General features: G+C 45.0%; 1 pseudogene; it reads right to left on the reverse strand.

Annotated features, from left to right (window-relative positions):
• Window positions 1-12,701: 12,701 nt before the first annotated feature.
• On the reverse strand, window positions 12,702-14,039 carry LOC125506323 (annotated as a pseudogene).
• Between the last annotated feature and the right edge of the window lie 2,290 nt (window positions 14,040-16,329).

The following is a 16,329-nucleotide window of genomic DNA, read 5'->3' on the forward strand; positions in this document are numbered from 1 at the left end:
TGGATAGCACTGTCCCATCCATGCCGAGAAGCAGCATGGGTTCCACCCCGGGCGACGCATTGCTGGATAGCTACCCAGTGGATGACATCATGGAGAACACTAACTGCGAGCTACACTTCAAAATGAAGAACATATCCATGAAGGTGGCGGACGCCCTTGCTTTTACAAATCCCCCCGAGGCAACCTTGCATTGCAACCCGATTCCAGTGGGCTATGCTCGTGTCTTGGTTGATGAGGTGGTGAACCAATATTCGGGGCTAGAGCTTGACATTCCTGGAGGTGACGATGAGCACACACTAGGAGAGGCCAACCATCGTATCATCCTATGGAGAAAGGATTGCATCATCTTTCGAAGGCCACCGACACCGCGTCATCCAACTCCTCGTCACAGTCCGCCACCGAGTCAGCAGACTCCCGCTCCTCCAAGTCCACCAATGCGTCAGGCCACTCCTCCTCCAAGTCCGGCACAGCTTCAGGCCACTCCTCCTCCTCCAAGTCCGGCAAAGCGTCAGGCCACTCCTCCTCCAAGTCCGGCACAACTTCAGGCCACTCCTCCTCCAAGTCCGGCACAGCTTCAGGCCACTCCTCCTCTTCCAACTCAGCCACGTCAGCTGTCTTCGCCGCCTCAGCAATCACGGAAGAGAGCCGCCTCAGATATGGTGCGTAGCGGTACAAGTCGAGGTAGTACTGGAGGTATAGGCGGAGGCAAACGATTTCAATATGGTCCAAGCCTCGCGCCTCTTCCGCAGAGGCCTTACGACAAGTCCAAGGAGGAAAACGTAGCCATATCGAAGGCCGAAGTGGAAGCCCATTTTGCACCGAAACTGCCACCACCGCCAAGGGAGAAAGTACCTGTGGAAAAGATTGACCACTTCATTCGTATGGCTAGAGCACCAGCTCCCAAGCCTGTTGACACAGACTATGAGCGCCACATCAAGAAGTTAAATCGAGCACGTCTACAGAAAGAGGCGAGCTCGAGCTCGAGCAAATCAGCTGGCAAAAGGAGCGGTAAAACCGTTCCCCAGCTGGGAGAACAGGCGGGGCAATCAATCCCCCCGCTTGTTGTTCCAACAACACATGAGAGTAGGCACGCCCAATATTATTGTGGGCAAACCGTTAACGTTCCCGGGGTGGGCGATGTGGTAATAACCGAGGAGCATATTGCGCAGGCTGAATCGATCGGGATCACTGTTGGACAACTCCTCGATATCGAGCCCATGTCTCCGAATAGAGAGGAGGAAATAAAACGGAATATGCCCGGGGCCAACCTTTGGTCGAACCAGAGGAGGTCAATAAGCTCCCAACGAGAATGTATGAATTGCATCAATGGTACATGGACATTACCAAGATTTCCAATCGAGAGTCCCTCATGGTGAATGTCAACAAGGAGCATTGCTACCATGAGAAAGCTGTGACTGTTGAGTATTCAGAACTATTTCAGCTATACAATAAAGACGCACTCGACAAATCTATCGTCAGTTGCTATTTTTTATCCTCACTATATTCTTTTCTGTGCTATTATGCATGATGAAGATTTATGAAATGAAAAAAGGTGGACGCTATGGCATTGGGTTCGTTGACCCAAATACCATTAATGAATACACATGGAAAATAGATCCATATCACGAAAAAAGTGTAGAGGAAAGCATGCTACAGTTCTTCAAGGAACTCAAATACAATGAAGATATACTACTTCCTTACAACTTCCAGTGAGTCACACTGTCTTATACTACAAATTCTGTTTTTCCCTACTAGCTAGCTACATGTTTTTGCTTACATATGCCCGCTTAATTAAGACATGCAAACGTGTGTGCATGCAGATTTCACTGGATCTTGTTAATCATTAAAGTTGATGAAGGAACAGTTGAAGTACTAGACTCACTACTTAAGAAAGCAAGTGACTACACCATCGTGAAGGGGATAGTCAACAGGTAATTTCAATCATTATTAACTATATCTTGGCCTATTTAATTAGTTCGTCATTTCCTGATAACAACTATTTAATAACCCATTTATTCTTTTTCTTTGTCGGCGGGCAGGGCTTGGGCAAAGTTCATCAGGGCCACTCCAGGCCCATGGAAACAAAATCTGAAATGGTATCGACCCAAGGTAAGTAATTAAGTAGTACTAGCTAGCTTCCATCTCTTTAATTATCATGCTTGATTAATTATTATCTGATCAAATTCCATTCTCGTAAAGGCCCTGAAGCAGGCGCCGGGGAATGATCTATGTGCATACTACGTTTGCGAGAACATTCGCATGATGGCGTCCGAAAGGAGCAAATCTCAAAGACAGGAGTGGGTACGATATCGATTGTCAGAACACTATTCACAATTTTTACACCATTATCGATATCTAGTCACACAACTAGTACACATGCATATTGATCTCCTTCTTAACAGTTTAAAGAGGTGCGGGACAAGCTCCTAGCACAGGACCGCATAGAAGCAATTCAAGAGGAAATAGCGGGATTTTTGCTCGACCAGGTCATAGATCCCAAAGGAGAATACTATTACCCGCTACAGCCCCCATGAACCACTTCCAATTGTTATCGTGCTCCGAAGGCACCAATTAGCTAGGCTAATGCCACTGGCTCCGAAGGCACCAATTAGGAGAAATTATATATATATACATGTGTGTATATATGTGTGAATTAATTAATGGTGGTTGTGAGACATTCGATGATATATATATATATATATTATGATCGGTTCTACTAGAAATTCTATTTATATATATGCATAACATGTACAATATATAGTATCGTAAAATACCAGCAAACGAAAAATAATTAAATGGAAAACACAAAATTAAATGAAAAAGAAATCATAAACCCAAACCCCCCCCCAACCTTTTAATACCGGTGCTATTGCCCGGTTCTGCACTAGTGGTTGTGCATGATGAGAGCATTCTTGTGTGACGAAAATGGAGCATGACCAAACTATATGATTTTGTAGGGATGAACTTTCTTTGGCCATGTTATTTTGAGAAGACATGATTGGTTAGTTAGTATGCTTGAGGCATTATTATTTTTATGTCAATATTAAAATTTTGTCTTGAATCTTATGGATCTGAACATTCATGCCAAAATGAAGAGAATTACTTAGAGAAATATGTTAGGTAGCATTCCACATCAAAAATTCTGTTTTTATCATTTACCTACTCGAGGACGAGCAGGAATTAAGCTTGGGGATGCTGATACGTCTCCAACGTATCTATAATTTTTTATCATTCCATGCTATTATATTATCTGTTTTGGATGTTTATGGGCTTTAGTATGCACTTTTATATTATTTTTGGGACTAACCTATTAACCCAGAGCCCAGTGCCAGTTTCGGTTTTTTCCTTGTTTTAGAGTATCGCGGAAAAGGAAATTCAAACGGAGTCCAATTGACCTGAAACTTCACGGAACTTATTTTTGGACCATAAGAAGCCCACGGAGTATCGGAGATGGACCAGGAGAGTCCCGGGCTGCCCACGAGGGTGGGGGGCGCGCCCCTGCCTCGTGGACAGCCTGGAGATCCACCGACGTACTTCTTCCTCCTATATATACCCATATACCCTAAAAACTTCGGGGAGCAGAATAGATCGGGAGTTCCCCCGCCAGAAGCCTCCGTAGCCACCGAAAACCAATCTAGACCCGTTCCGGCACCCTGCCGGAGGGGGGAACCCCTCTCCGGTGGCCATCTTCATCATCCTGGTGCTCTCCATGAGGAGGGAGTAGTCCACCCTCAGGGCTGAGGGTATGTACCAGTAGCTATGTGTTTGATCTCTCTCTCTCTCTCTCGCTCGTGTTCTTGAGGTGGTACGATCTTGATGAATCGCGAGCTTTGCTATTTATAGTTGGATCTTATGATGTTTCTCCCCCTATACTCTCTTGTGATGAATTGAGTTTTACCCTTGAAGTTATTTTATCGGATTGAGTCTTTAAGGATTTGAGAACACTTGATGTATGTCTTGCCGTGCTTATCTGTGGTGACAATGGGATATCACGTGATCCACTTGATGTATGTTTTGGTGATCAACTTGCGGATTCCGCCCATGAACCTATGCATAGGGGTTGGCACACGTTTTTGTCTTGACTCTCCGGTAGAAACTTTGGGGCACTCTTTGAGGTTCTTTGTGTTGGTTTGAATAGATGAATCTGAGATTGTGTGATGCATATCGTATAATCATACCCACGGATACTTGAGGTGACATTGGAGTATCTAGGTGACATCAGGGTTTTGGTTGATTTGTGTTTTAAGGTGTTATTCTAGTACGAACTCTATGATAGATTGAACGGAAAGAATAGCTTCATGTTATTTTACTACGGACTCTTGAATAGATCAATCAGAAAGGATAACTTTGAGGTGGTTTCGTACCCTACCATAATCTCTTCGTTTGTTCTTCGTTATTAGTGACTTTGGAGTGACTCTTTGTTGCATGTTGAGGGATAGTTATGTGATCCAATTATGCTATTATTGTTGAGAGAACTTTCACTAGTGAAAGTATGAACCCTAGGCCTTGTTTCCTAGCATTGCAATACCGTTTACGCTCACTTTTATCACTAAGAAGAAGGTTGTGTAGTAGAAATCATCTAGCTTTAGGCTTCTTCATGGGAGTGGCAACTTGCTTGCCATTCTTCTTGAAGTTCCCTCCCTTGCCCTTTTACTTGAAACTAGTGGTCTTATCAACCATCAACACTTGATGTGTTTCTTGATTTCTACCTTCGTCGATTTTAGCATCACAAAGAGCTTGGGGATCGTTTCCGTTATCCCTTGCATATTATAGTACATCACGAAGTTCTAGTAACTTGGTGATAGTGACTAGAGAACTCTGTCAATCACTATCTTATCTGGAAGATTAACTCCCACTTGATTCAAGTGATTGTAGTACTCAAATATTCTAAGCACATGCTCACTAGCTGAGCTATTCTCCTCCATCTTGTAGGCAAAGTAGTTTTCAGAGGTCTCATACCTCTTGACTCGGGCATGAGTCTGAAATACCAATTTTAGCTCTTGGAACATCTTATATGCTCCGTGGCGTTCAAAACATTTTTGAAGTCCCGGTTCTAAGCCGTAAATCATGGTGCACCAAACTATCACCGAGCTTTGTCAAACATTCATAACGTGTGCATATGCTCCTACAATAGGTCGGTCACCTAGTGGTGCATCAAGGACATAATTTTTCTGTGCAGCAATGAGGATAATCCTCATATCACAGATCCAATGCATCATTGCTACTAACATCTTTCAACTTAGTTTTTCTCTAGGAACATATCAAAAATAAACGGGTAGCTACATCATGAGCTATTGATCTACAACATAGATATGCAAGTACTATCAGTACTAAGTTCATGATAAATTTAAGCTCAATTAATCATATTACTTAAGAACTCCCACTTAGATAGACACCCCCCTAATCATCTAAGTGATCATGTGATCCATATCAACTAAACCATGTCCGGTCATCACGTGAGATGGAGTAGTTTTCAATGGTGAACATCACTATGTTGATCATATCTACTATATGATTCACGCTCGACCTTTCGGTCTTAGTGTTTCGAGGCCATGTCTGCATATGCTAGGCTCGTCAAGTTTAACCCGAGTATTTCTGCGTGTGCAAAACTGTCTTGCACCCGTTGTATATGAAAGTAGAGCTTATCACACCAGATCATCACGTGGTGTCTCGGCACGACGAACTTTGGCAACGGTGCATACACAAGGAGAACACTTGTACCTTGAAATTTAGTAAGAGATCATCTTATAATGCTACCGCTGAACTAAGAAAAAAAAATAAGATGTATAAAAAATAAACATCACATGCAATCCAAATTTGTGACATGATATGGCCATCATCATCTTGTGCTTTTGATCTCCATCTCCAAAGTACTGTCATGATCTCCATTGTTACCGGCATGACACCATGATCTCCATCGTCTTGATCTTTTATCAATGTGTCGTCACATGGTCGTCTCACCAGCTATTGCTTTTACAACTATTGCTATCGCATAGTGATAAAGTAAAGAAATTACATGGCACTTGCATCTTATGCAATAAAGAGACAACCATAAGGCTTCTGCCAATTGCCGATAACTTCAACAAAACATGATCATCTCATACAACAACTTATATATCATCACGTCTTGACCATATCACATCACAACATGCCCTGCAAAAACAAGTTAGACGTCTTCTACTTTGTTGTTGCAAGTTTTACGTGGCTGCTACGGGCTGAGCAAGAATCGTTCTTACCTACGCATCAAAAAACCACAACACGGTATAATGATTGCTTTTGGATCTTCAGAAAGAACCCTGTTCATTGAATCCGATTCAACTAAAGCTGGAGAAACAGACACCCACTAGCCACCTGTGTGCGAAGCACGTCGGTAGAACCAGTCTCGCGTAAGCGTGCGCGTAATGTTGGTCTGGGCCGCTACATCCAACAATGCCGCTGAATCAAGAATCAACTAGTGACGGCAAGCAATATGTATATACCCATGCCCACAACTCCTTTGTGCTCTACTCGTGCATATAACATCTACGCATAAACCTGGCTCGGATGCTACTATTGGGAAACATAGTAATTTCAAAAAAATTCCTACGCACACGCAAGATCATGGTGATGCATAGCAACGAGAGGGAACAGTATCGTCCACGCACTACTAGGGAAAACCCTAGCAGTAGCACTGGTTTTGTGCTCACTAGTAGCGCGGGTAGGCGCGCTACTAGTAAGGCGCTACAGCTATTGCTTAGCAGTAACGCGTGCCGCACGCGCTACTGCTAGGACAAATAGATGCAGCGCTTGTTCACTCCCACGCTGCTGCTAATGCAACTACTGGCAGCGTGTTTTCTTTCCATCGCTACTAGTATTGTTTTTTTATTTTTTTATTTTTAGTGTGTTTATGCGCCATCGTACAAATATTGGTACAATACCAGTTATGAGGTTTACATCATTATGTCCATAACAGTGTGTCAAATGAAGGTGGATTAGGTTCAAGTGGAGGCAATATGTGGTGCATGTCAAAAGTATACTACTAATCCAAACTTGATCTAGTTTGGACTAGTAGTACTTTCGATGTGCACCACATGTTGCCTCCACTTGAATCTAATCCGCCAGCACAAGCTATTTAATCGTCATCATAATCATTAGCACCAACAATATTTATTTAATCACCACTAACACTAGCTAATAATAATCATCAGTCATTACCACCAACACTAGCTATTTTATCATCATAGTAATAGTGTAGCACATCATCATCCTCAAACTCATTTCTAGCTAATCACTCCTGCTGCTCTCTCTTAGGTAAAACAACATAAAACATGTGTAGCTCTCCTCCTTGATCAAGTTGGAGCATGCAGATGAACTTGTCTCCTAATTTTGGGTAGCACATCTGTTTGCTGCCCCCTAGTACTTGTCTGCGCTCCCCCATCACATATCTGGTCCAGTCTTGCACTATTAAGCATTCATCGCTGATCTTGAATGCACTAAAGTAACATGTAGGATATCTTGGCCGTAAGCTAATAATACTCATGGTACCTTTAGTCTCGATCCCATAAGGCACAACATTCATCGGGAGTCCCTGTTGCAGAACATCGTATGGTCACATACTTAGCAATGAAGTTTAGCTTCACAAATAATGTATGGAAAAGATGCACTGAGGACAAATAGTAAAAATCTTACCATCCTTCCTAAATAGATGTGACCGTAGTTCATGACGAACACTATTGGTCGCACGTTTTCAGTACTAAGATTTCTAAGTCCAGGAAGAAAATTTGTCTTGACGGTATCAAGATCCTCAAGCCATGAAACATAATGACTTAGCTCCTCGCAGTTTAGTTCAGCCCCGGGACAATAGTAGGTCCTGTATACCAAGCGCTGGACATGTTTGCTTGCACCGAAATAAGCTGACAATACAAATTAGTTGTCAACTATTTTTGAATAAACAATATCAAAGACATAAATATGGTTGAGAAACTTACATTTTGGTGTAACTGGAGGCGTTTGCACATCGACCCAGATGTCGCTATTACCTTCAATATCATCTTCCGGACGAATATCAAAGGTGATAACCATATCAGGCTCAAATGCATAAGTCTTGCATAGTGCTCGCCATGTTTTGCATCCAAAATAGGTGTAGTCATCTGAATTGTATAATTTTGCGTGGAAAATATAACCATGCTCGGTCTTCAAATAAACTTTCTTTACCTCCATAGTATGACTGAAACCTATCTTATCCAATACAAAAACTCTTGCATGGCAGGGGATACGCTAGTAGAATAGTAAAAAATATAAGTTGAAGCAAATGAAGCAGATGTCATGCTTAATTACGAAAAAGACTTGTCGTTGTGACTTACTGTATCCACTTCGAAGTTCTCGTCTAGCTTGATGCTGAAGCGCCTATCATCATCTAGGAAGATTCCGTCGCACAGGCCGCGCTCGTCTTCGCAGTATTTGCAAATACCGAAATCCTTTTTGTCGTCAGACATTTCCTATGTTCATAGTTAAAACATTAATTGAAAATCGATAAAAGACAACTACCAGGATACTCAAGACACAAATCCGGGGCACTCGATATTTCCTACATATTCTGGCAAAAGTCATGCCAAAATTCATGGAAAAATCCGGCATGACCTTTGCTAAAATAGGATATATCGAGCGCCTGAAATTTGCCAGAACGGAAATGAATCAACACTCCGGCAAAACATAGGCCACTTGGATATTGAGCAACACAAGATATACATTTCAAAATATCTTATAAGACTCAAATTAGCATGCATTCAATAAGCAAAAGTAAATCATCTCATGCGTCCGTACATCGTCGAATATTATCACTAATACATCCTGAATAGTGTCATACATATAACTTCACTAGTACAACTAAAACCCTAGCACACGATGGGTATCGGCGCGGGCGGTGGACACCCACAGAGAAGGAACCATCACGGGATCATAGCTCCAGTGAGATCCCTGGAGAACCTGCCAGGTATTGGAGAACCTGTGCTCCAACGCAAACAAGTAGCGACGGACGTGCGCGTCCTCCTCACTGACACGGTGACACACCACCTCCGCGGAGTCCTCGAGCCTCTGGCCCGTCACTGGCCCACGCGACTGCCACCAAAGAAGGTCCGGGTCAATGACAGGCTGGCTCCTCACCAACCTGCGCCCCCCGGTAGGTAGCGCCTCCCAGTACCACCCCGGCGGAGCCCAGTCCCGGACATGGCCCATCTGGTCAAGCAGGTGTCGTCCTCCGCCGACTCGACGACGAGGATGCGGGATAGGCATCGTCCACGTCGATGCGGGAAAATTGCTTTAACTAAAAAAATAGCAACAAGTTCTTACTAACTAGTTCTATTAATTCAACTAGTTCTTACTAAAAATAAAATTACTATAAATAAAAATATTCTAGTACCTAATTAGTACCTAGTTCTTACTAACTAATTAGTACCTAAGAACTACTGCCCTAATTACCATCTAATTTGATGAACCTATAGGGGTGGAAAGTGGTAGCGGATATTCCAATTATCCAACTATAAAGTGAAATAAGTGGTCAAATTTTACTCGTTTTATGATTCATCTTAGAAATTTGATTCGTTTCCACCCTTACATGAACCCTAACTCATTTGAGCCGCATCCGCATCCGATTCGTTTCCACCCTAACTAATTTGATGGAGGTAGAAACCCTAGGAAGAGGTAGGGGAGAGGGAGGAGCAGGCGTGCTCACCTCGGGTGCCTGCGATGAGGGAGGGGCAGGCGGCGTCGAGGTCGTGGTCGGGGCTCCGGGGCGGCGTTGAGGTCGGGGGCGGGGCCGGCGTTGAATCTGGGGTCGGGGGCGGCGTGGGGAGAGCGCGCGGCGGCCGAGGGGCGACAGCGGCGGCGAGAGTGGAGTTGATTTGGGGAATGAAGTGGCCGTGGGGAAGGACGAACCGCGTGGTTAATTCAGAAGTACCAGTAGCGCGTTCCAGAAAGGGCGCTACTGCTACGTTAGCTACAGTGCGTTCTGGAATACACGCTGCAGCTGAGGAGATTAGCAGTAGCGCTGGGCCATTATACGCGCTACTGCTAGGTTGGGCTAGCCATGTGCGCCCAGTTCAAACGTAGCAGCAGCGCTTTTCGCTAGTACGCGCTACTGCTAAAGTCATAGCAGTAGCGCGGTTTATTTACGCGCGCTGCTACTAAGTAGCAGCAGCGCTTGATTTTGTACAGCGCTACTGGTAAAATTCTATGTATAGGCTTTTCCCTAGTAGTGACGTACCCTCGTAGACCGTAAGCGGAAGCGTTATGAGAACGCGGTTGATGTAGTCGAACGTCTTCACGATCCGACCGATCCAAGTACCGAATGCACGGCACCTCCGAGTTCAGCACACGTTCAGCTCGATGACGTCCCACGAACTCCGATCCAGCAGAGCTTCACGGGAGAGTTCCGTCAGCACGACGGCGTGATGACGGTGATTATGGTGCTACCGACGCAGGGCTTCGCCTAAGCACCGCTATGATATGATCGAGGTGGATTATGGTGGAAGGGGGCACCACACATGGCTAAGGGATCAACGATCAACTTGTGTGTCTATGGGGTGCTCCTGGCCACGTATATAAAGGAGTGAAGGAGGAGGAGGGCCAGCCCTTCTATTGCGCGCCCTGGGGAGTCCTACTCCCACCGGGAGTAGCATCCCCCCTTCCATGTAGTACGAGTAGGAGAGAAGAAAAGGAAAAGAGAAGAGAAGGAAGGAGGGGGCGCCGCCCCTCCCCCTAGTTAAATTCGGACTAGGCCTTGGGGGGCGCAACCTCCTCTATCTATTTCCCCTAAAGCCCAATAAGGCCCATATACTCCCATGCGAATTCCCGTAACTCTCCGGTACTCCGAAAAATACCCGAATCACTCGGAACCTTTCCGATGTCCGAATATAGTCGTCCAATATATCGATCTTTACGTCTCGACCATTTCGAGACTCCTCGTCATGTCCCCGATCTCATCCGGGACTCCGAACTACCTTCGGTACATCAAAACACATAAACTCATAATACCGATCGTCACCGAACGTTAAGCGTGCGGACCCTACGGGTTCGAGAACTATGTAGACATGACCGAGACTCATCTCCGGTCAATAACCAATAGCGGAACCTGGATGCTCATATTGGTTCCTACATATTCTACGAAGATCTTTATCGGTCAAACCGCATAACAACATACGTTGTTCCCTTTGTCATCGGTATGTTACTTGCCCGAGATTCGATTGTCGGTATCTCAATACCTAGTTCAATCTCGTTACCGACAAGTCTCTTTACTCGTTCCGTAATGCATCATCCCGCAACTAACTCATTAGTTACATTGCTTGCAAGGATTATAATGATGTGCATTACCAAGAGGGCCCAGAGATACCTCTCCGACAATCGGAGTGACAAATCATAATCTTGATCTATGCCAACTCAACAAGTACCATCGGAGACACATGTAGAGCACCTTTATAATCACCCAGTTACATTGTGACGTTTGGTAGCACACAAAGTGTTTCTCCGGTATTCGGGAGTTGCATAATCTCATAGTCACAGGAACATGTATAAGTCATGAAGAAAGCAATAGCAACAAACTAAACGATCATCATGCTAAGCTAACGGATGAGTCAAGTCAATCACATCATTCCCTAATGATGTGATCTCGTTAATCAAATGACAACTCATGTCTATGGCTAGGAAACTTAACCATCTTGGATTCAACTAGCTAGTCAAGTAGAGGCATAATAGTGACACTTTGTTTGTCTATGTATTCACACATGTACTAAGTTTCCGGTTAATACAATTCTAGCATGAATAATAAACATTTATCATGATATAAGGAAATATAAATAACAACTTTATTATTGCCTCTAGGACATATTTCCTTCAAAAACAACCAGCCAGAGCGCCTGCAGGCACCCCCGCGACCGCCTGGCTGCAACCTACCATTCTACCGCCGCTGCCGCCCAAGGCCATTCCTCTAAACATTCCCGACCTCATGTTCTCCGACCAAGACCACACACACACACACCCTCGCCAAAACCACCTAGTCAACGTACTTCCTCACATTCATCTCGAAAGTCTTGGGCGAGGTCCTGGCTCAGACTACCCACAGTGGGAGTAACATATGTAGTAACACCACACATATATAGATAAAATAGATGATGTGGCAAGCAATAAATGAAGAAAAAAAGGCATGCGGTAACATATGTAGTAACACCACACATTACTACTAGTATGAGTAACATCACACATATCAAGGTAAGATGAGTCTATAGCCTAATAAATGAAGTGTTGCATGTTACCACACATATGTTACTCCCCACTATAAAGGTAGTAACATAGAATAGTAACATGGGCATGTTACTACTCGATGTTACTACCCATTGTGGCTAGTCTCAGCGTCGCCAGGGTCGACGCTCCTCGCTGGCGTTTGCCATGTTGTCCACGTCATCAGCCCTGGTGGAATCGACTAAGGGCATGTACAATGGTTGATAAGACAGTCTTATCTTAAGTCTTGCATGTAATTTAGAGATAACAAAAGAGTATGTCTACAATGGGTTATATCTTAGCCTTATCTTCAATAACTAGCAATTCCTTAAAACATGGTGAGACAAATTGTGCTAAAAGATCATTTCTTGTCTTATCTTAAATAAGAGAAGACAGGCCTTTTCTTATTAGTTCTCTTTCCTCCACCTCATCATTTATCCTACGTGGCACTCCTAAAATAGCAACATTGTACATGCCTAACATGCGTGAAATTTCTAGGTACATCATGTTTAGCAAACACGCAAAAGTAACTTCTTTTAGTCGTTTCATTGCAGTACTAGTAGTAGAAGTTAAAGAAAATTGATTGTACCTGAGTCTGTGTATTTACAACGGGAGATAGTGGTACTACACAAAATGCCTATTTTTTTTTGTGCAAATCAGCTTCACAAACTACAGGGAAGAAACCTGTCGTCGTCAAACGTGGTCGCCCACTTCCTCGAAAACACGGTGTTGTCGAAAGAGCCGAAGAAATCGTCCAGCCCCACGGGTTCCGGGAGCTTGGACTTGTCGTCCGCCCACTCCGCAGCGATGCAAGACGTTACGTCGGCGTCGTCCACCTGACGCCTGGCTGAGACCGCCTCGCCTGACGTCGTCGTGCCGCGCGGTGACTTGGGTGGGTGGTGCGCCGTGCCGGGGAGCGTGTTGATCGGCACGGGCACAGCGTGGCAATGGTCGTCGATGTACGTGACGATGAGCATCTCGGGCTTGGCCCGGCTGCGATCCACCAGCTTCCGCGCCGTGCACGCCCTGAGGCTGCTGCACTTGTAGTACGCTCTGCACAAGCATTTCAGCCTCACTGCATCTCACACGTACGTCTGGTGGAGCTTGGATTCATCGGAGAAGGTTCATGTTGTAGGAACAGTTGATTACCGAGAGGAGCCCTTGATAGGTTTCTGGCCGTACTTGCGCCACGCCCACAGGTCGTCGACGGTGCCGTTGTTGACGTCGCCGTGTTCGACCGGCACCAACCGCACCACCTTCTTCCTGCTGCATCGACCAACCAACCATGTACTGATCATCGATTCATATGGTAACCAAGGTAAACTGTATTACGTTGGAGTACCTTGTTTTCCGCTGCCTGGGAGTGGGAGTGCCAACGCCCGGTTTCCGGCCAGTCTGCTTCCTCCCCGGCAGCGTCTGCCCGGACGTCGAGGCAGACAGCAAGGAGATGAAGACGTTGCGCTCACGGGACGTCGACGACGGCGTGATGGAGAATGGCGGCCGAGGCGGCTCCAGGACGTCGTACGACGACGAGGAGGATGCCGCCTTCATCCGTCGCCCGACGAACTCCAGGGAGGAAACCACACGGGTGACGCTGTAGGCTCTGGCTCTGCTTCCGAGCCGGGAACTACGGTCGAGCCGCCGCAGCTCCTCACGACCGCCTCGAGGCCCCAATCGGCGGAGTCCATGATCAGTTTGGTAGAGGCAGAGGAGAGGGCAGTGTGGTTGACTTTGGCGCGGGCTTCTTGGAGCGTGGCATCGTGCATGCATATATAGTGCTCCGATCGATTGGTACAAGGTCAAACACGCCGCCGAGTGATAGCGTCAGCGAGTACTACTACGATGAAAAACAAAGCACAAATATATATATATAAAAATTACTAGGAAGTCAATGCTGTTTCGCTTTGAAAAGGCGAATGTGCAAGATCGCATCCACACTTACCGATCGACCGACCTTCCTAGTTTCATTAGGTACGCCACGTGCTGCAACTGGCTATGTGTGCACCTCCCACTGGACCAGCTTAGCAAGGTGCCACCCAGGGATCGATGCATCCAGGGTTGCTGGATGTACTTGCCACCATGGGCCATTTTCATGCCTTCAAGGGCTCCCACATGAGTCATGCCGTTTTTTCTTCTGAAGTAAAAAAAAAAACTGAAGATGCCATTAACCTCCATGCACGTTCCTCCTTTGTAGAACAGCTTTTGCGGTACTTATCCTCACAAATACATATTTCAATGCGAACCAACCTATGGTTTGATGGTTTGAAAGACAGCGGTATCCGCAGTCCACCAAGATTCAAGTCTTACTAGAGATGCACGTTCATTGAGAGGAGACACCCCGTCGACTACTAGACGTCTATGATGACTTTTGTAACTCTCAAGATTGCGCGTATATATGAATGTTTGCGTGTGTATTGTGTTAAAAAAATACATAATTTAACTTGTCAGTTACAAGCTTGTTATTTTAATATGAAAACTGTTTGTCACATTAAAAGTTTATTCCTTCCCTACACTTGGTTATTTGATAAAAAAATACTCCTCCCGCGCTAGCCCTTCAAAGCCTCATGCAAATTCTGAAAAACTTGGTTGGTGGGCCCACTTTCACTCGCTCGTATCTCCTTGTAGTCTCAGAGCAAGTATAATAGGGTGATGTAAGCGGGTTGTGAGGATTTAAATATTGTATTATTGCTTAGTTGGAAAAGAGAGAAGAGGAGAGAGTAGGGAAGCGGGCTGTAGACTTACAGCCGGTTGTAGCACGAGCTCCAAAAAGCTTTGTGGAAGTGGAAGATGGGCCATATGTTGATAAAGTAGTACTTTCTTATAGCCGACTATTATACGTGTTAGCTATTATATTGGTTGTAAATAACATGGCAACATGTTATAGCCAACAGCTGGCTATATTATTAACCATGCTCTCACACCCTCTTCGTTGGTTCTCTTTCTCTCTCTCTTTCCTGGGCGCCTCGCTTTCCCAACCAAGCCGCCAATGTTGCCTCTGTACCCGGCAAAGATGATGACCACATCATGCGCCGTTCTCTCCCAGTGCAGCTCCGGCCCGCCTCTATTCTAAGGTCCCCCAGCATAGTCGTGTTGTTTTGCCATCACTAACGGCCCTATAGTCGCGGAGCGTGACCAGAAACCAAGAGGGGGTCAAATTCAAACTAAAAGCAAAATATACATGAAAATAGGTGCAATGAAGTTTACATGGACACGAAAATTAGAAATTTATACATCGTTAGAACGTCTTTGAATCAATTTTCTTTAATTGAATTTGAAACATATATTTCTTTACTCGTTGTTCAGCAATTCATCTCGTCTGCGAATGTCGCATTGGGCCGTCGAGATGCATCACTTTTAGCAGCATGAGAAGAGCAGCCGTAGTTGTGGTCTGCAGATGCAGCAACAAACCACCGGCAATGAACGATGTCATGCAACATGGCAGGAGCCCGAGATAAAGAGAAGGGCAACATCAGTGGTGCATCATCGTAGTCTACCGGAGAGAAGAGGGAGAAGAAACAATGAATACAATGCAAACAGATGCATATCGATGCATGACATGACAAGTAATGGTGCTAGGTGTGCCATAACGCAGTAGGAGGTGATGCCGGCGAAGGGGGAGAACAACCGGGAAAGTATTCCTGGTGTTTCGCGTTTTCGGACAGACGAACCGGAGGGGAAAAGTTGCATGTTCTCTATGCTAGGGATGTGTGGCGGATGAACGGGCTGCGCATATGGATTCGTCCCGTCGTTCTGAGCAACTTTCATGTACAAAGTTTTTTCATCCGAGTTACGATTTATTTTTTACGAAATTCTAAAGTTTTTATAATATTCTAGAATTTCCTAATTTAAATCAATTCGAAAATTAAAATACCTAAACTGCTACGGGTATACATAAGTGTACCCAGTAGTGTGTGCACGTGTATGACAGGTGGGACCTGTTGACTGCTGAGTCAGTAGTCAACAGTCCCAGCTGACTAGTCAAAGTGGGCATGTGGGGCCCATGTGTCATAGGCACATAAGTTATGAGGTTATTTAGTTTATTTAAAAAAAAGAGGGGCACCGCTGTCATTGACCTACTAA

This window comes from Triticum urartu, chromosome 5 (genome assembly GCF_003073215.2).
Source record: "Triticum urartu cultivar G1812 chromosome 5, Tu2.1, whole genome shotgun sequence".
Taxonomy (NCBI): Eukaryota; Viridiplantae; Streptophyta; class Magnoliopsida; order Poales; family Poaceae; genus Triticum; species Triticum urartu.